This window comes from Triturus cristatus, chromosome 3_1 (genome assembly GCF_964204655.1).
Source record: "Triturus cristatus chromosome 3_1, aTriCri1.1, whole genome shotgun sequence".
NCBI classification, from domain to species: Eukaryota; Metazoa; Chordata; class Amphibia; order Caudata; family Salamandridae; genus Triturus; species Triturus cristatus.
Window position 1 is genome coordinate 848154026 of NC_140583.1, and position 14415 is coordinate 848168440.

Here is a 14415-nt window from a genome sequence, read left to right on the forward strand (position 1 = left end):
GCCACTCGGTTCTTGTTTCCAGGGATGTACTCCACGTCATATCTGAATTCCAACAATTTTAGGGACATCTTCGATATCCTGGGTGTGGCGCTGGCGTGTCCGCACGATGTTAAAACCTTCACTAACGGCTTGTGGTCCGTTTTGAGCAGGAATCGGGTACCCCATAGGAACTGCCGGAACCTCGTCATGGCCCACACTACCGCCAACATCTCCTTCTCAATGACGCTGTACTTGCCTTCTGTCTCCGTCAGTGCTCTGGAGGCGAAGCTTATTGTCTCCATGTCCCCACTTCCTCGGTCTTGCATGAGTACAGCGCCTAACCCCTTGTCGCTGGCGTCCGTGATGAGTATGGTGGCGCCTTGTGGGTCGTACCCCTTGAGTGGTATTGCTTCTAGGATCCCCTTTTTGATGACTTCAAATTCCGTACATAAAGGAAAGGTATTAGAAATACCAGATCAGTGGAACCCTCTATACACCAGCACCTAAGTTGCTATCCCTTCCATATTCATTTCCCTATACAGTTGCTAAGGGTGAGTGTGCACACTGAGTCGCACCCACTGACACAATGCCAGTCCAAAAGGACCTAACAGTTTCAAACAAAAAGCAAAGGTGCACCACACTTTAAGGAGGAGGGGAAGATACTAATATAATTCATTCCCGACATCAAGATTATTCAAAAAGGGTCATTTTTTATTCACAAAATTTACAATAGTTCTCAATTAAAACAATATGCTATAAATACAGTCTGTTCTGGACAACACAGCCGACGCGTTTCGTCCTTGAAGCGGACTTCTTCAGGGCTGTTTGGACACAAACATATAAAAATACATAAGCCTTTTGTATAAAAAACAGAATTTACAAAATGTACAAACATACATATACAAGCCACACCTATATGTGCTACAAACTACTTAAATAACACTTTTTAACACTTTTTTGGAGGTGATTTTTCATTTAATTTTTTCATTTTTCTATTTTAATCATATGACCTCATATCACTAGTTCATGAGTTTTTCTAATTACTGAATAAATACATAACATGTGAATCATCCTATCTAATTACAACATATACAGCGCTATATTGTTGTTTTATATAATGGAATAGGATCCAAGTTCTGATTAAATTCAAGTGTGTAAAGGTGATGTTTACACCAAACAAAACAGAGGAGTGAGAAAGGGAAACAATCAATTTACAGAAGCCACATAAAGGTTTATCGGGGGGGGGGGGGGGAGTTACAAACAGGAAGAATAATAAATTCCTGATGCAAAGGTCAGTCATTAATATATTTATAGTATCTCTATCGTTTTCATTCCCAGGTTGGTGGTCCTATGCAGTTTCATATCTGGCTAATAAAAAGAGTATAGTAAAAAAAGTATAGTAAAAAACTTAATAGAGTTCATTGTGGGCCTGGCAGAAAAGACGGATAGGCGTTAATAATAGATGATTAATAATACCCACCATATATTTTAGGCGCACTAGTTGTTCAATTTTAGTCAGCAATAACAGGAGTAGTGGCAGTCCAAATGTAGCAATGATGGGATTCCCCAGATTCTTGTATATGCCGAAACTATCTAAAAGCAAAGAGAGCTATAATCGTCAGCATTCATAAATGCTATGCGCAAAGAATTCGACCTCCAAAGTAAAAATTGCCACTCAAGGTTATATACTTACATATGGGCATAAAAGTCTTATAAAATCGTTTTTTTGATTTTATTATTATAAGGAGAAAGGAGGATGATCATGGTACATCATTCCAAGTTCCTTCAGGTGTACTCTTGTAATATAAGAGAAAGAAAGGTCCTCATAGTCTATAATAAAGAATAAATAGGTTGTAAAGCAGTCCTATGCTGGTATAATACAAAGAATTAAAATCATAATGCACCATGAACAGCACCACCCCAGAGTCCTATTAGTGATATATATAATATGTAATTCCTACTCAGTTTGTGCAAATTTTCATGGTGTGGTAAGGCAGTCAACACCAAGAATAAATATGTAAATCTAAGGTCCTGTGAATAGCTAACGGCCAGGAAACATGTGAATCAAAGCCGCGAGCTGCCGAACTTCCCAACCCTACAAGCCGCCAATTCTATATCAAGTTAAGTATGGGGAAACTTCCCCCCATATCCCGCTATGTATATTCCCTCCAGTTAAGAATCCAAGGTGAATTTCATGGTTCAACCTACCCGAGTACGGACATGACGGACTCCCGGCGGTCTCGCTGGTAACGGCTGACAGGCAACAGGAAAGGTGAAGACCAGGTGAGGAGCCACGTCCATGTCTTAAATATACGTGATGACGAGCCATTTACGGGAGCACCTGGAATCAATCATGCTTCGCTTCCTGAGTGTCCTCCCAAATTTTAAATGGGATGTAGTCTAAAAGCGCGGCCATTATGGAGTATCAAAAAAACACCGCGATCCTATTGTCAGTATTATGTTTGTGATCCCTATTGTGCCCACGCAAGATACATAGCAAACTCGAGATGAGTTATATTTCTATTAAGAATTATGGATTTAGGTGAAAAATAGAACATACGGACCCGTCACTCATCCCGCATATGTGGCAGCCATCTTGGAACGGGGATAGATATAAACAGTCAGTGATATTCTTGATCCGATATTATTGTTAGTGCTATGTCTATCAATCAGGCACTACCCACTGTGTGCATAATATGCACACGAAATTAACCATATGCCCAATTGGATCGAGGTCAAAGTGGAGTACCAGTCCAAAGTCCGTAGCAGGTATCATACATGGCCGCCATCTTGAAACAGGTCAAGATATCATCGGGCCATAGACAAGAATTGTGAATTAAGCCAATGTAGGCTATGGATCATATATATCTTATGACGTCAACAATTAAAAAAAGCGGCACATTTCTATTCTACGGTGATTATGAAATGTCATTACGAAAGTATTATGACATTAGCGTATTGTAAAATTATACATTATGATGGAGTATATAGCCAGATAGTGCATATTAAACCAAACCCGGGAATTATTTACAATGAGGTACATATAGAAAGGCTGGCATGACATTTATTAGATTTAAAGCCAGCTTTAAAGAGAGCATTTCGAAACGGACAACTGTTCTAATTTTCTCTCCCAATGTATACATTGGTTTAAAATATATACAGATCACATTTAGTCATCTTCAATAAGCGTTCCATAACAAGAGTATATTCTTGATAAATGAGTATAGAAGAGTCACATCTGGTCATTTGCAGTGAGGCGTCCAATAACAAAAAATATTTCCATGACAAATTAGAATAGACAGTTCACATTCAGCTTTCAACATATAATAATTTCGTAAGAGCATTCGTTAAGGATGCCTGAATTTCTTAGAAACATACACCTTTTTCCTAATTCTCATGAGTTTTAGTTAGAAATTTCATAAAAACAAAGAGTACGGGGAATGTATAGCCTTGGCTGGGACCAATGCAATGACTAAAGAAAATAATGCATCTCATCATCGCTATTATGACCCAATTCCACACATTTGAGTCTACATATCCATGCAGCTTCATTTTTTCTAAGGGTCAGTTCCCTATCTCCACCCCTTGGGTGAGTGGGGATATGATCTATTCCTATGAACCAGAGATCTTCCATGTTTCCATGGTTTTCCTGCATGTGATAGGTTAAGGGGTATCTTAGATCACCCTTCCGAAGTGCTCTTAGATGTTCCTGTATTCTAATTTTGAGTGGCCTCTTGGTGCTGCCCACATAGATCTTATTGCATGGGCAGCCCAAGATATAGGTCACAAACATCGATTTACAATTAATCATATGATTGATCTCATATGTACGATTGGTGTTAAAGCAGAATGTTTTGGTCTTATTTTTGCCCAATCTACACACATTACATTCATTACATGTGTAGAAACCCTTTGTCATGGGGGGTAACCAAGTTTGAGGCTTAGGAGTCGTAACATAACTTGGACATAGTTTGTTACGTAAAGTCTGTCCTCTCCTATAGGTTACTCTAGGTTTTTCAGGGATTATTCCTTGTAGACTTGGAATGTCCTTCAATAAGTGCCAATTCTTTCGTAGAACATTGTAAGTTCTACTGCTGTTGTTGTTAAATTGTGTATTGAAGGAGATTCGGGGTTTGTCTTCTTTTTGTACAGTTTTTGACTTCAAGGTATCAACCCTAGGCATCTTCAATACCCTTTTATGTGCCTTATCCAAAACTGCCTTAGGATAGCCTCTACTAAGGAAACGCTGTTCTGTTTCATTAATGTTTTGAAGAAAAGTACTTTCCATACTACAATTGCGCCGCATCCGGATCATTTCCCCATAGGGGATGTTGTTTATTACATGATTAGGGTGCGCGCTCGAGAAATGCAACGTACTGTTGCATGCAGTCTTTTTTCTGTGGGTGCGACTCTGAATTTGATTATCATGGATGTAAAAAGTAACATCAAGGAAATCAATGGTTTCCCTGTTATATTCAATTGTGAATTTCACGTTGAATGGATTTTCATTTAGATAAGCATAGTATTCCAGAAGGTCTGGGGCAGGTCCATCCCATAACATAATAATGTCATCGATGTACCTGCCCCAGAAAATGACATTTTCCATCCATTTCGCCGCGTGGCGTCCCCAAGCATGCCCCCGCTCAAACCAGCCCATAAAGAGCCCGGCATAAGCAGGGGCAAACCTGGAGCCCATGGCCGTTCCCTGGATCTGATGGAACCACTCTGAATCATGCAGAAAAAAGTTTTTTGATAGAATTATCTCCGTCATTTCCAGAAGAACCTCATTATGCAAACAATGGTCCGCTGTTCTTTGACCCAAAAAGTGTTGTAGTGCCTGGATTCCAAAGTCTTTTTTGATACACGTATAGAGACTAGTCACATCCAGTGTGACAAACATAAGGTTTTCTGACCAGACTAGGCCCTCAAATTTACCCAATATGTCCTTCGTGTCCTTGATGTACGCTGGGAGATTTTGGACCAATGGTTGAATATAATGGTCCACATATTCAGAGAGTCTCTCGGTGGGTGAGTTTACCCCCGAAATTATGGGGCGTCCAGGTGGAAATGGACCTCCCTTGTGGACTTTAGGCAATATATATATACACGGGGAGGTGGGTTTTTGTACCATCAGATATCTGCACTCATCTTCACTTAAAAGACCATTGTCCCTCCATTCCAGTAATCTCATGTTGATATGCACACCCAGAGTTTTAATTGGATTACCCGCTAGTTTTGTATAGCATGAAGTGTCCGATAGCTGGCGTGCAATCTCACCCATATAGCTTGTTTTCTCCATGATCACGACATTCCCCCCCTTATCTGCCTCACGGATGACTATAGACGTGTCAGTTTTTAATCCCCTCAGTGCCTCATTCTCGCCTGCAGTTAGATTGTACTTTCTCTTGTTCCCAGGGGTCGGATGTTCCCAGATTTTGTAAAGCCCCTGAGTGACCTTATCTCTAAACAAGTCTATGTTAGGGTGTGTACCATGTGGAATGTATTTGGATTTAGTTTTTAGACCACTGTCCAATGACACATCCTCTGAAATATCCAACTCATCTCTAATCAACTCTAGTTCAATAGGGGTTTCATACTCGACAGACATCATTGCTTGCAAAATATTTATTTCATTTACAGTATGTGAGGGTGGAACATACTCCTCAGATGGTTTTGTACATACAAATGGATTACGGGAAAAATGGTCCTTCAATTTCAGTAATCGTACAAATTTCGAAAGATCAACAAAAACATCAACATCATTACCCGTTTGATTGGGGCAGAATCCTAGGCCCTTGCTTAATACAGAAATGTCATCAGCTGTCAATACTTTTTTGGAGAGGTTAACTATCATAAGTTCCTTAGACCCAGAGGCACCAATATCATCTAGTTTCCTGTTTTCTTGGAGCGAGTCAACCTGCCCACTGGTTCTTGTCTTGTTTTTTTGCTGGTTCTGTTTATATTCCTGCCATCTCCTCCCCCCCCTTCTGGTTTTTGATCTTTTGATGTTACTTTTGCCCCCAGTCGTAGTCTCTCCATTTCTAATAAAAAATTCGATCTATTTTCTGTCCCAATTGTGCCCAAATCACCTTGGATTCTTAACTGGAGGGAATATACATAGCGGGATATGGGGGGAAGTTTCCCCATACTTAACTTGATATAGAATTGGCGGCTTGTAGGGTTGGGAAGTTCGGCAGCTCGCGGCTTTGATTCACATGTTTCCTGGCCGTTAGCTATTCACAGGACCTTAGATTTACATATTTATTCTTGGTGTTGACTGCCTTACCACACCATGAAAATTTGCACAAACTGAGTAGGAATTACATATTATATATATCACTAATAGGACTCTGGGGTGGTGCTGTTCATGGTGCATTATGATTTTAATTCTTTGTATTATACCAGCATAGGACTGCTTTACAACCTATTTATTCTTTATTATAGACTATGAGGACCTTTCTTTCTCTTATATTACAAGAGTACACCTGAAGGAACTTGGAATGATGTACCATGATCATCCTCCTTTCTCCTTATAATAATAAAATCAAAAAAACGATTTTATAAGACTTTTATGCCCATATGTAAGTATATAACCTTGAGTGGCAATTTTTACTTTGGAGGTCGAATTCTTTGCGCATAGCATTTATGAATGCTGACGATTATAGCTCTCTTTGCTTTTAGATAGTTTCGGCATATACAAGAATCTGGGGAATCCCATCATTGCTACATTTGGACTGCCACTACTCCTGTTATTGCTGACTAAAATTGAACAACTAGTGCGCCTAAAATATATGGTGGGTATTATTAATCATCTATTATTAACGCCTATCCGTCTTTTCTGCCAGGCCCACAATGAACTCTATTAAGTTTTTTACTATACTTTTTTTACTATACTCTTTTTATTAGCCAGATATGAAACTGCATAGGACCACCAACCTGGGAATGAAAACGATAGAGATACTATAAATATATTAATGACTGACCTTTGCATCAGGAATTTATTATTCTTCCTGTTTGTAACTCCCCCCCCCCCCCCCGATAAACCTTTATGTGGCTTCTGTAAATTGATTGTTTCCCTTTCTCACTCCTCTGTTTTGTTTGGTGTAAACATCACCTTTACACACTTGAATTTAATCAGAACTTGGATCCTATTCCATTATATAAAACAACAATATAGCGCTGTATATGTTGTAATTAGATAGGATGATTCACATGTTATGTATTTATTCAGTAATTAGAAAAACTCATGAACTAGTGATATGAGGTCATATGATTAAAATAGAAAAATGAAAAAATTAAATGAAAAATCACCTCCAAAAAAGTGTTAAAAAGTGTTATTTAAGTAGTTTGTAGCACATATAGGTGTGGCTTGTATATGTATGTTTGTACATTTTGTAAATTCTGTTTTTTATACAAAAGGCTTATGTATTTTTATATGTTTGTGTCCAAACAGCCCTGAAGAAGTCCGCTTCAAGGACGAAACGCGTCGGCTGTGTTGTCCAGAACAGACTGTATTTATAGCATATTGTTTTAATTGAGAACTATTGTAAATTTTGTGAATAAAAAATGACCCTTTTTGAATAATCTTGATGTCGGGAATGAATTATATTAGTATCTTCCCCTCCTCCTTAAAGTGTGGTGCACCTTTGCTTTTTGTTTGAGACTTCAAATTCCGCTTGGGCTTCCGGTGTCCATTGGAACACCGTGCTTTCTCTGGTCAGCCTCCTCAAGTTGTAGGTCTTGGATGCGAATTGTACCACGAACTTGCTGTAGTACTCCGCCATCCCCAGGAATGATCTGACCTCCTCCTTGTTCTTGGGGGACGGTGCTTCAACGATGTCTTTCACGTTCTCCATCTTGGGTGTGATCCCCTGTTGCCCTATTTCGTGGCCTAAATAGGTCACCGATTGCAGTCCCAACCGGCATTTCGACCATTCCGCCGTGAGACCTTTGGCCTCCAGTGTCCGTAATACCTTTTCTAGTGTCCGGTCATGGTCCTTCCTATCTCTGCCCATCACTAGTATATCGTCCTGGAAGTACTGTACGTCCTTGCAGTCTCTGAACAGTTGGTGCATCATCTTCTGGAAGACGGCCGCCGCCGAGGCTAGCCCGAACGGCATGCGACAAAATCTGTAGCACCCAAACGGGGTAATGAACGATGTGAGACTTTTGCTGTCCGGGTGTAGAGCTACCTGGTGGTAAGCTGATGTAAGGTCGATGGTGGAGTACCACTGGACTCCTCTGGTTCTCGCCAGCATCTCCTCTATCTTGGGAAGGGGAAATTTCTCCACCACTATGTTCTTATTGAGTTCTCTCAAGTCCACACAGAGCCTGACCTTCCCGTTGGGTTTCATCACGACCACCAAAGGCGCCAGCCATTCGGCACAGGTTATGGGTTCTATGATGCCCTTCTTCTCCAGATCTTGGAGTTCTGTCTGGACAGCTTCCCTTACTGCAATGGGCACATTCCTCACTTTATGTGCTACTGGTGTGGCTCCTTCCTTAAGTACTATTTTGTGTTGAAATTTCTCCATTTTTCCTACTGTGCCCCCAAACACCTTTGGGTAGTTCTTCTTCCATCTATCCATGTCCGGCCATTCCTCCTGGTCTGTGAGCAGGATCTGTTCCTTCCCCCCTGGGTCGAGTTTTATGCCCAGGTCGCCCTGGTCCAACCATCCCAGGACGGAGGGTCCTTTCTCGGCCACATACAGTTTGCACCACGCTGATCGGCCTCTGAACTCGAACAGTAGACGTCGGAAACCTAGCATGGGAATGCGATCACCATTATATGTTACCGGTCGTATGTCTAGTTTCTCCAGCCCAGGGCCCAACTTGGTTTGGAATTGTTCTACCCACACTGCTCTCTGTATGATGGTAAATGGGGATCCGGTGTCTGCCACGACTGAGATGGTTATGCCGCCCATGGACATCTCTAGGACCGGTTTGGTTGATCTCTTGGCATCCACGCTCAATACCTGATCGTATATACACAAGACAGTGACCACCTCTTCCTCCGTGGCTTCTTCCTGGTCTTCTGTGCTTTGGTCCATATATTTCACCACTCCTTTCTGCTGTTTCTTCCGACACACCTTCTCGTAGTGACCCATGATACCGCAGTGCATGCATTTGGCTCTGAAGGCCGGGCAACGTCTGTCGTGGGCTTCGTGGGACCAACTTCCACACCTGTAGCACGTTTTCTTGTTCTCGCTGTCCGCTTGTTTCCCTTGCCATCTGCTGGTCCCTCTGGCTATGGGTGGTTTGGTTTTCTGGTCCCTGCGGTGATCTCCCTCCTGTATCCTGTTCACCATGGTTGGGGTGACCGTCTCTTTCCTGGTAGCATCGGCGCACCTCTTTGAGAGTTCTGCCCTCTTCACTATGACCATTACTTCTTTGAGTGTGGTGTCCCCACTCGCCCACAGCTTGTCTTGCACGTTTGCACTGGTGGTGTGCATGATCACCTGGTCTTTTATAAATTCGTCTTCCCACAGTGCGTACCTGCACGGGGCTGCTAGCTTCCTCAGTGCTGCTACATACTCTTCGATGGATTCCCCCACCTTTTGTTTCCTTTGCTGGAAGTTATATCTATCTACCGAAACACAGACGGTGGGGCGGTATCGCTCATCTAGGTCCTCCACCGCGTGCGCATACACATCATCGTCTGTGTCTTCTCTCTTCGTGGGTACTAAACTCTTGTATATTCTCAGTCCTTCTGGCCCTAGATTTAGTAGCAGGATGCGTTTTTTTCTCTGAGGAGTGAATTTTTCTTCGTTCTCGTCCTCCAAGACCCCTATGAAATTGTCTATGTATTCCTTCCAGTCCTCCCATTTCATCATTGGTTCACCAGGTTTCGTTAGGAATTGCACCGGTGCAATCGCATACCCTGCCGGGGTACTCATCTTTACTTCCTTGGTGCTTGTTTCGTCGGTGGCTTTGCTCGGGGGGCTGCCTGGGGTGTTGTCGTTGTTTCTTGTGTGCTTGATCCTCTGGGGGCTCTTGTCACTGGACCCCACTTCCTCCTCTTTGGTAGCCAGTGCAGCGCTCTCTGTGCTTGATTACGTGCGAAGGCGGCTCGTGTGCTTTTGGCGGTTGTGGACGGCGTCGTCCCTGTGGCCTGTATGTGGTTCGGTTACTGTACCGTGGCACTGCCACGCTCCTCGGTTGCTCTGTGCCTTAGATCGACCTACGCGGTTGGCGAGGGCGTATCCCGTGACTCCCCCCACTCCAGGCGGCCTGTGCTGTGTTCTGTTTGGGGCCCGATGGCCTGGTAGCGTGTCTTACTTCAACTCGTGGGGGCCACGTGGAGTGTTGCCCTCTGCTGTGCTTCCCCGTCGGTCTGGTTTCTATCCCGACCTCGTCGCCACTGTAACGTCGTCTCAATGAACACTCGAGACACGTGTGATCTTTCCGCTATGTTTATTTGCATGCGAATGAGCAGTTACTCCGAGGAGCGCCGGCCAACACTCTCTGTCCCTCGCTGCGGCGCGCTCTCTCTCTCCTCGCTCCGCGCTCGCTCTCCGCGCGCATCCGGCGCCAACGTGCCTGCCCGCGTCACGTCAGCGTGACGCGGTAACAACTAGACCGCTACAGTCATGTCAGCGCCGTGTATGGGTTGGGAAGACTAGGCAGAACGGAAATCTGACTTAAAGTTTGATCTACTACAACATACATCATGACTGCCACGCTACACCATGTTGGACCAAGTGCAAACTCCGCGAAATCTTTAACATCTGAGGCCCTATTATGTAAAGGGCACACTTTCCCTGTTTGTGCCTGGCACACCTTAAAACAAGTGCGCCGGGCGCAAACAGGGAAAATGCGCTATATTACATGGAATATGCTGCCCCCCAGGGCAGGACGTTCATGTGCAAAAACAGAGAGGCTGCTTTGAAGCCGCTTTGTGTTTCACAGCGCAAGCGGCAACCCGCCTGCACTTTTAAGAGGGATTAGAGATCACTTTGCAGGTGGGTGCAGTGAGTGACTTCACCTGCCTGCAAGGAGTGTCTAGGGGGGTCCATGGGACCCCCCTTCAGCCCCTCCAGATAGCTGCCATCAGGGAGTGCACTGAGAGAGCTCCCACTTTTAGGTGGCGCTCTGTTAGTGCGCCTCTTGACAGCTTCTTTGCCTCTGCACCCACATCTATAATACAGCGCAGGCAAAAGGATTACCACATTTGCATGGGGCCACGCCCACATGCAAGTGAGGGAACGCCGTCTGAAGATAGCGCTAAAAGTATTACAGAAGGGGACGCACAAGTGTCTGCTGCTCCTTCTGTAATACCAAAGTTCCCTGGGGGTATGTAAAGTGGGCACTTCCATAATATGGCCCTTGATACTAAACATGAACTCTAATATTATATCATATCATGATGTCATGCCATTTCATGTCATATCATAACATATCATATTGTGAAATAAGAGCACATCTAAGTTGGTCGTTAAAAACGCAGCAGCACTGAATAAAGCAGATAAATGTTTGAAAATATAAATTACACTTCCCACAAAATGCAAAAGTGCATTACCTCCTTGTCTTTCATCCTTATTGCAGTCCTAGCCAAATAACAGTTGCCTCATTCAAAAGACAGGATTTAACTTCCCTAACCCTAAATAAGAAAAAGAGGTCACCCCCAGCCCCTAGGTGAGGCAATTTCTCGGTCCCTAGGTATAGTCTCCCCTCCTCTTCATGTCTGCAATGAAAAGGCACCACGGGTAGAACAGTTAATGCAAACCCCCTAAACCCTGGGGGTGGCTCAAAAGGGAATGGAGGGAGGAAAGCCAGGAATGTGACGAGGAACACTAGTACTCCAAGTAGTAAGGAATAGGAGCATTAGGCAATCACAGTACTCTACAACGTATCAAGGTTTAGGATTTGCCACTTGTAATTTTTTGTCTTTTGCTAAAACTGGTACATCGAAAATGTTCACGCCCTAAGTTTATTTTATGTAAAGATCTTCATTTATTGTTTTGCAACTTTAAGGATATTTTTCATATACGACATTTACCAATACTTCAACAATAACATATACATACTGTTTTCACCTTATATTAGTTTTGTCGCTTTGCATCCTAAATGTAAGGAAAAGTAAGAGTGAAGAGAAATAATAACATGCATATACTTGCTTCTCTAGCGCTTCTTCCGTAGTGTCCAGACATCTTTGTGTATTTTGACCACATTCAATATTAACTAGTATCATTTTGCCTTGTTCAGACACGTCTAATCAGATTCACTTAAATTGCTCCAATATTAGCACCTTCACAGGGGTGTCTAATACGTTGTATCTTAAAGTACTATTGTGGGGTCCTATCCACATTTAATCCTGACACTGACTTCATCATGTCGAACCATATGGCTACATTATCAATGATCTTTTCATCTATCCTGACTACGCACATCCTTTTTTCCTCAGCCAAAGCCAATTCCAGTCAATCTTTCTCCTACACTTTATTATAGGACTTCTTGGGGCGGTACCAGAGGATTGCTATGTATGTTTTGGCCAGCAGCATTTGCAATGAGGCAAATTTATGTTGAATTCCTGACTCTTTAGGACTAGGTATAATACAGCCTTAGAGACCGCCATAGTGGGCATTACCAGCCATTAAAGGCCCTTCTCCAGCATTAAAGGCCCAAGCCGAAGGCGAGGGCCTTTAACAAAGGAGCGGGCCTTTAATGGCTGGTAGAGCCCTCTATGGTGGACTCTAAGGCTATTAGAACATTCTGCCCCTAGATGGCAGAATGTTCTAATTTGTAAAACAAAGGGCTCACGGAGGGGATTTAAATCCCCTTGGGCCCTGTGAGGCCTTTGTTCACAGCTGTTACTGTGAACAAACATTGGAATGTTGATGGTCCAGGCTTCTACCAGCCATTAGAAGCCCGGAGCACTCCATTGTCTTCAATGGAGAGCTCAGCATTCCTATGCTCTATACCTATTAGAACATTGGAATGTTGGAAGCTCCATTGAAAACAATGGAGTGTTCCGGGCTTATAATGGCTGGTATAAGCCCGGCTGGCTCCAACATTCCAATGTTTCTTTGTTCAAAGCTCTGGCTGTGAACAAAGGCTTCAGGGAGCCTGAGCGGATTTCAATCCCCTCGCGCTCCCTGAAGGCTTTGTTTAATTTGTTAGAACATTCTGCCCTCTAGTGGCAGAATGTTCTAATAGCCTTATAGCCCTTCGTAGCTGGGCTATACCGGCAATTAAAGTCCCGCAGCTTTGATAAAGTCCCTCGCCTTCGGCTCGGGCCTTTAACGCTGCAGCGGGCCTTTAATAGCCGGTATAGCCCGCGGGCTATAAGGCTATAATAGGCACTGCATTATTGATGTATCAATGTTTATTAGAACTTAGAAATGTTGAAGGCACCACTGAAGACAATGGAGAAGCAGCAGCATAAAAACACTTGCATAGGGCCACTGCTGTCAACTTTCCAATGTCCAAATCCACAGCTTCTGACACTCCCTTACCCAGGAGATGTGGATTGTGCAGGGGAATAAGAGAGACAGAGAAAGTAGATGATCAAGGGCACACAGACTGCTTTTCCTGTAGCCTCCTCCCATTACCCTCAGTGTAGCTGGAGCCTCAAATGGAAGGAGGGGTACATTCTGCCCCGCTTCTCTATCCCTCAGCTCTGCCAAACAGAGAAAACGTTTGGCAGAGCCAGAGGAGAATCAGGGGCTGACTGCTGCCCACTTTTACGTGTTTTACTAAGTAATATGCAATATTTGATGTTTGTTGACCGTTTTCAGAGACTATGATTCAAATAAAAAATACAATTAAGAAAAATACAACACGTTTTACTAATCGTTACTGGCACTGTAAACATTCAATTGCTCATTGACTGTTGGAAAATGTACAACTTTTGCATGCACATTTTTAAACTTATGTAAATATTTGCAATGGATCTTGTGCTCAAACACTCCGTTGCCCTGCCACTTCCCACTTCTCCAAATCTCACACTATCACTCAATGGTTTGTTGGTATGCTTGTGTAGTTTTGAGTGATGCTTTGTTTCGCACTCCAAATCAGGGCCCCAGTTTTGAGTTTTGCAGAGATACACACCGGCATAGAACCATGAACCTATAAAGGATACATAGTCCCCTTGGCTCTCTGTTGCACTTCAGCAGAGGGCCATACAAGTGTAAGTAGGGCTCTGGGATTAAGTAATCCTGCAGCTGCAACATCTTCCCCATAATTCAAGAAGATACTGCACTTTCCACATAATCCATCGTTGCTGTATCCCAGATTTCAACAAATAAACAGTGGCAGCTCGCAGAGGTAAAGCTGTGGGCGGTGAGGCGGGAAGGGGCGGGGCAAGGTGGGGGAGTCTGGGGGAGTGGGGGAGTCTGACATACGACGGCAGATATTTATTTACGTTCACCTTTGCTGTCGTATTTCGGACTCCATTACCCCCCAACCAGCCCCGCCCCCGCTCCACCTCACTGCCCC

The 14415-nt window shown here is 43.4% G+C and overlaps 1 protein-coding gene across 1 annotated transcript in view; it reads left to right on the forward strand.

Annotated features, from left to right (window-relative positions):
• The window catches only part of CHRNA1 (cholinergic receptor nicotinic alpha 1 subunit), a 116824-nt gene that overhangs the window by 76910 nt on the left and 25499 nt on the right, over positions 1-14415 (forward strand). The window lies entirely within an intron of this gene.